The sequence below is a fragment of the Palaemon carinicauda genome, chromosome 25, assembly GCF_036898095.1.
Source record: "Palaemon carinicauda isolate YSFRI2023 chromosome 25, ASM3689809v2, whole genome shotgun sequence".
In the NCBI taxonomy this organism is placed as follows: Eukaryota; Metazoa; Arthropoda; class Malacostraca; order Decapoda; family Palaemonidae; genus Palaemon; species Palaemon carinicauda.
Genome location: NC_090749.1, coordinates 56,494,207 through 56,500,696, shown reverse-complemented (window position 1 = coordinate 56,500,696; position 6,490 = coordinate 56,494,207).

Sequence of the window (6,490 nt, the reverse complement as noted above, 5' to 3'; positions counted from 1 at the left end):
TTAACATTTATATGCACAAAATCAGGCTTATTGAATTCTCTCTCTCTCTCTCTCTCTCTCTCTCTCTCTCTCTCTCTCTCTCTCTCTCTCTCTCTCTCTTCGTGTTCGAATGCAGACGCTAATCCCAACCAACTCTAATTGTATTTAAGACGAATTTCAGGCAGCCCGTCTTCCCACCCGCCATCTTGGTTTGCCCAATTAGCAAGATCACATTCCCCCCTCACAAGTAATAGATTTAGTCATGGAAATGGAAAGTAAATAAGAATTAATCTCTCTCTCTCTCTCTCTCTCTCTCTCTCTCTCTCTCTCTCTCTCTCAGACACAACAACATATACATATACAACCACAATAACAAAGTATGCAGCTGTTTCTAGTAAACTGCAAGATAAAGGCCTCAGACATGTCCTTATTCATACCTGGTATTTGGCCAGTTTTCATCATCACGCTGGCCCGTGCAGATTGGTGATGGTGGGAGACTTTCGTCTGATCGCTCACAGCAAACTAACCTAGTACAGCTTTACTGATCAAGACGATGAACAAACCATTTTCACCACGTTAAGGACGCACACATACATACATACATATATATATATATATATATATATATATATATATATATATATATATATATATATATATAATATATATATATATATATATATATATTTCTAAAGAAAAAATTAGGATCAGAGAGATATAGGTCTATAAATGAGATAGCCATATTCGTAAATCCCCAAATCGAAAAAGCAAATCAATGAGATAATAAAACGTTACAAAAAGTAAGAGAGAGAGAGAGAGAGAGAGAGAGAGAGAGAGAGAGAGAGAGAGAGAGAATATAACATGTAGAGAGCAGAAAGGAATAGCTTCTAATCATTTAGGAAGCTATGGGGGAATGTTTGTACAGTTTATACAAGTAATTCTGGAAATAAATGAAACCGTAATTTTCATCGAGAGAATTTAACGTTCTCTAGAGGCAACTCATTAATTTAGTGATACCTTTACTTGTCAAAATAAGTATTTCAAAACTTTTTTATTTATTTATTTGTTATCTCTAGAACTGCCTATCCTAAATAATTAGGCCTAGGCCTACATTTATGATATAGCAGTGATGAAAAGGGAAACCACATATTACCATAGCCTCTTTCAATTATTGTATGAAACGCATACTTTTGAAATTAAGGAAAGCCTTATTTAGTAATGTTCCCATCCGTTTTATTCATTAGATGAACCCGAAACGGTTTACAATAATTCGTTTTGTAAGTGTAAATATAGGTAGCATTCGTGTGTGCTTGTATGTTTACTTGTAAACATATTTGCATCTTTATCTTCTTTAGCAAACCAATTTAACCGGTAACTTCTCGAACTTCCACTCCATCTATTTTATTCAATAACCGTTGACAAACTTCTGTGAAGTTAGAAACCGCTTTGGTGTCGGTTATGCCCTTCTAAACGCCAGACTAAATAGGTCGTAATTCCCTATGAAGTGTAAAATTCAAGGCATTTCCATCTGTGAATTGAATAGCAACCTCGCATTTACAACTACAACCAAAACTATAACTACAGCTGAACTATAAATACAGAGCATTGTAATATTCCAGGCGTGGTGTTGAAGTTGAGTGTTGGAAAGTTAGTAACGTCCTGTTGAACGCAGCTCACATACCACGCCACCAAAAGAAAAAAAATAGTTTTATTATACATAACTCTCGCCATTATTCACGATATAGTATTGTTAGATTAATGAAAATATCCCATTTGAAGACATCTGTTAACTAAAAGTCCATTCAACTACTTGAAAGCAACGTTGCTCAAACTATATACAGTATTATCATGTGTACTGTAAATTGAAATGATATAAAAATATTCCGTGCAAAGCATCGTTCAACAGTAAAACTGGAGCGTTTTTAAAGCAGTTTTAAAGCACTTCTAAACAAAAATGTCACCTGTTATAAAGGCTGTATTTTCAAGTTATTTAACGACTCCAACAAACGTACTAACACAACCCTGAATTTAATTTTCGGAGCATTTCCATGCGCAATCGTCAAAGTAACCTGATGGTATAAAACCTTAAAGCAACATTATAAAGTTAGTAAAGATTTGCCAACACAATTACCTAAATCTGCTTAAAAATAGCCCCATAAAGATATTCAAATGGCCCCATAGGCATCCCGAGCTGTAGTGTACAATTCCCGGAAAACTATCTATCGGCCTAAAAGTCGAACCACCCAACTTTTGATTGCGTAATTAGTGATATTACTGGCTCATTTCGCTCTGGTTTACGGCTATGAATACATAACGAAGGCGGAAGGGAGGCGGGGGGGGGGGGGTATTTTTAGGCAATAGCGATCTATTCGAGTAAAGAGAAGTTAACGGGAAAAAAAGAAAAGGAGAACAGGAAAGGGTAAAATGATTGTTGATAGGTTACGTCCATGTTATGTCGGACTCGGTGTGACGTCACGAGCTACATATCATGGATTTAATTTAGATATTAGAGGGTAAACATACATTTATGTTGACTAATTACTAACTTAGGGATGAGGCAGTGTTGTATAAGTTTACTTACGAGTAGTATTTATTGTAGGGTTAAACCAGAAATAATAAATTATTCAAATTACGGATTGGCAACGATTTGGAACACCGGTTGAGATTCGGTTGTTCTTTCTAAACGGTTGATTGAAACTCGAAAGAGGAAGTGATAAATCACTTAGTCATAACGACGCCTCCTTGGCGTTAAGACGTCTCTCTCTCAGGTCTTTATAATTTGTGTGGTTATCTTTGCGTGTTTATTAATTCTTCGTTAATGAAGCTTATAAAATTGAGAGAATAATCAAGCTTATTTACAAGATAAAACGGTGATTGTTTCTGCTGGAACGGCAAATCAAGGTACGTTTAGGTCTTACCAAACATGGAATTTATTTGTTAACAGAGAGAGAGAGAGAGTTGGGGGGGGGGGGGCGGTTGTTATTTCCGTTGTTGCTGTAAAACGGTCAAACGGAATTTGGTGATTTGAGGAAAATTGGTGGAAAAAGTAGATTGTTTTCTTGATAAATCGGTTATATATAAATTGTTAGCCGTTTTATCAATTCGTGGGGGGAGGGGGTGTTTAATGCCACCAGTACACCCCACGTTGTGCTCAGTAGGCATTACTATAAGACTAAGGAGTTTTTGCTGCATTATTTCTGTCTTCACAGCTAATTTCGTTTCATTTTTAAATTGTACTTTTGACCCAATTCTATAATTGTGGTTATTATTATTCTGAATAGATTTTATTAATGAATGAAAACTAGAAATTATAAAGTAACATAGCATAGGCCTACTTGTTCATGTGTCTTCACTTATATATAGCATGCACAAAAAGTTATTATTATTATTATTATTATTATTATTATTATTTCCGGCAATGAAGTTGGAAGGAGGTTATGTTTTCGCCCCTGTTTGTATGTTTGTTTTCGTGTGTATGTGTTTTTTTTTTTTTTTTTTTTTTTTTTGTGAACAGCTTCCTGGCCACAACTTTAATCGTAGAGTAATGAAACTTGCAGGGATTAACTGTTATGTAAAAACCTGGAAATTGATAAATTTTGGAAGGTCAAAGACAAAGATCAAGGTCACGGTCAAGCAAAATGTCATATTCACGTAATCAGCCATAATTTTGGACGTCGTTGTCACAGAGGCTTCAAACTTGGCTCATAGTTTAGTGTATGAAAATCTACGCCAGTTAATACACGTTAAGGTCAAAGGTCAAGGTAGAACAAAAGGTCGAGAATTAATCTGCCGCGGTGGAGGTCTGCGCTTTACTGAGTGTCCATGTAGTTGTTGTTATTATTATTATTATTATTATTATTATTATTATTATTATTATTATTATTATTATGGTCAACGAAATAATTGTTTTTAGTTTTTTTCGTCCAATGATAGGCCTACGTTGGGTACTTTCAAAGGTGAACCGAATATTTAAGATTATATACAAATTGCTACATTCCTCTTCCAGTTCTGCCATCGAACCCGGTTGTACTCAGTTGTGAATCCACACACACACACACACACACACACACACACACACACACACACACACACACACACACACACACACACACACACACACAAAAGGCAGCCTTTAACTTTAAACCAGTAGCGCCAAGTTCCCAACTTTCAAATCCGATTTATTGAATAGTCTCTCTCTCTCTCTCTCTCTCTCTCTCTCTCTCTCTCTCTCTCTCTCTCTCTCAAATGAAAGCCAATCCGGCGACATCAACGTCATTTGAAACTCATTTTCGATGACAACTGTTAAAGACGAAGTTAAAATCGGGAGAATTTTTATTTTAACTTAAGTATTATTTTGTGTTGTAACTAGCTTATATTTTAAGGCTTTAGAAAGTCTAGAAGTTTCTGATAAATAAGCATATAGGCCTACACTAATTCATAATCATATGTGGGTTTTATGTGTTTTAGAAATTCATCCAGCCAATTATAATTTCCAACTTTGCTGTTAGGTAATTTGAGTTAGTAAATTGAATACGAGATTGCTGCTTTCATTACTCTGATTGAATATACTGAACATTTATTAACGAACTCTTCTCTGTCAGACATGATTTTAGAGAAATACTATTTGTGTAGCAGTTGCTTATTGCAACATTCTATATTAACGTACTCTGTAATTTCTGTTTGTTAAGACCTACGCACAAACTTTGTCAAATTTGTTTTTAAAGGTGTGTTTAAGGATACTTTTTTATTCTTTTAACCTTTTTTTTTTTTATATATTCTTTATAGTCATTTGAGGAGTTCAGGTAACATCAGACAATAGGGTGGCTGGGCCATACTGTTTTTAAGGGCCACTGTAGTCTTTAGCAATTTTATTGTTTGGTACGAAAAGTTTATTACAATCTTTGCTACAGAATTAATTGTGTTGGTTATTCTGGAGGTTCAATTTGTAGATATCAAGATATTTGTTATATAAAGACTGACAGGCACCATTTATATGTGTGCAATTTGAGAGAGAGAGAGAGAGAGAGAGAGAGAGAGAGAGAGAGAGAGAGAGAGAGAGAGAGAGAGAGAGAGAGAGAGAGAGAGTTTTGTCTTATTCTAGAAGGCCAAACAGGTTATACTTTAAGGGCTGTTTTTCCGGTCTTATATAGTAGGGGAACCCTACTGTCTACAGGACCTCCACAGTCATTTTATCATGTTCCTTCGATACCATTCAACATTTCACACAACATATTACTCGTTTATTGTCAAATCCACAATATTGAAGCACTTAAAGAATAAGAGTGTCTTCAGTTTCCTCTTGAAAGTCTTTATAATACCTTCAATCTTTCGAATGTGTAGTGGAAGCTATTGTATAGTCTCAGGGCTGCATATTTACAGGTTCTAGAGCCTACAGCAGACATATCTGTAGGCTCCAATAATTTTAAACCATATATAACTATTTACGTGTCAACACGACTTGTGGGCTGCACAATTTGTAGCATTTCTCTTAGATATCTTCTACATCCGGTTCTGATAACTTGGTGTATTGTACATATTCTAAACTCAATTCTCGGTTTAAAAGTCAGCCAGAGACTGAAAGAAATTGGTAGAAAGTTGAGATGGATTTCATGACGAATCGGTTATAAAGTTTGAGCCATTTTATCAATTGCGGTGAAGGGGTTGTGGTTAATGTCACCACTAGGCCTACGCCCTATGTTTTGCTCTGAAAGCGCTCATAAGGTGTTTTTACTACATTCCGTCACCTTCAAAGCTAATTTTGTTGGTTTTATTTTTTTAAATATATATTTTAGTTGTAATTCATTGAAAAATTCTAAGCACGGTTGCCAGATTAGAAGAGTACAAATCCGGAACACCTGAGATTTATACCTCCATACACAACCAGGTCAATATATTATAAAATGTAGAGATAATTATTACTCAAGTTAAAAGCATAAACTAGTAATTTTAATGGGTTATAAAGAAATCAAATGGAAAATCATTTGGAAATTTAATAATCAACACAAACATTACAGAAGATAAACTAACTTTCTTTTCATTGGGAGGCTATATGAAAATAAGAAATTTCAATCAAAAATGCAACTCAAGATTCTATCATTTAATTATACTTCTCTGAATTTGCTGTTTCCAATGGGTCGTTGTTTTCCAACTCAAGCTTATTTATTTACATTGTAAATTAAGGTTCCATATGCATTTTAAGATAGCTTCTATGGAAATCACATCCAACTTGTTCCGCTCATCAGTGAGAATAAAACGTTTAACGTTCGCGTTATGAGATAGAATACTGAATGTATAAGAAATGGCACATAAGTACCATATCTGGACATTGTTCTTTAATCAAATTCAGTCAAGTGAAGGATAGATTAGTCTTCTATTCATCAGGTTTGACTGTTAACATACTGTAGGCCTACAGCCATTCATGGATCATCACTTACATTACGTAAAGGTATTATTATTATATTATTATTATTATTATTATTATTATTATTATTATTATTATTATTATTATTAT